The 905-nt window shown below is 41.2% G+C and overlaps 1 protein-coding gene across 1 annotated transcript in view; it reads left to right on the top strand.

The window, feature by feature from the left end:
• Positions 1-179: 179 nt before the first annotated feature.
• Positions 180-905, top strand: part of zgc:153431 (CSC1-like protein 2) — a gene marked incomplete at its 3' end in the record, with an annotated part of 4,040 nt that continues 3,314 nt past the window's right edge. Inside the window, exon 1 of the mRNA XM_034865735.1 lies at positions 180-289. The remainder of the gene's footprint in view (positions 290-905) is intronic.

The following is a 905-nucleotide window of genomic DNA, read 5'->3' on the forward strand; positions in this document are numbered from 1 at the left end:
TTCTACCTGATGATGAACATCTGTCCTGTAGGGTAACATTACAGCTTGTTTCTCCTTTAATACTGGACCAGTTTCAGAGATTGTTGTTCCATCACACACAGAGACATTAAGTCCGGAGGGAGGGGGGGGGCAGACACATTCTGTGACATCACTGACCTTTGACCTACATCTTTAACAGAAGTCTAACAGGAAGTCCTCCTCTTCTTCAGGTGCTGCTCTTCGTCTTCTCCATTCTGCGTAAGGTGGCGTGGGACTACGGCCGCCTGGCTCTGGTCACCGATGCCGACAGGTAAACTGTGATGTCACACAGGCGGGCTCTGTCACTCTGTGTCTAATGTATATTAGAGATGGAGGTATGTCACTCTGTGTCCAATGTTTATTAGAGATGGAGGTGTGTATACTAGAGATGGAGGTATAAATATTAGAGATGGAGGTATGTCACTCTGTGTCTAATGTATATTAGAGATGGAGGTATGTCACTCTGTGTCCAATGTATATTAGAGATGGAGGTATGAATATTAGAGATGGAGTTATGTCACTCTGTGTCCAATGTATATTAGAGATGGAGGTATGTCACTCTGTGTCTAATGTATATTAGAGATGGAGGTATGTCACTCTGCGTCTAATGTATATTAGAGATGGAGGTATGTATATTAGAGATGGAGGTATGTCACTCTGTGTCTAATGTATATTAGAGATGGAGGTATGTCACTCTGTGTCCAATGTATATTAGAGATTGAGGTATGAATATTAGAGTTGGAGCTATGTCACTCTGTGTCTAATGTATATTAGAGATGGAGGTATGTATATTAGAGATGGAGGTATAAATATTAGAGATGGAGGTATGTCACTCTGTGTCTAATGTATATTAGAGATGGAGGTATGTATATTAGAGATGGAGGTAT

The sequence above is a fragment of the Etheostoma cragini genome, unplaced genomic scaffold, assembly GCF_013103735.1.
Source record: "Etheostoma cragini isolate CJK2018 unplaced genomic scaffold, CSU_Ecrag_1.0 ScbMSFa_2532, whole genome shotgun sequence".
NCBI lineage: Eukaryota > Metazoa > Chordata > Actinopteri > Perciformes > Percidae > Etheostoma > Etheostoma cragini.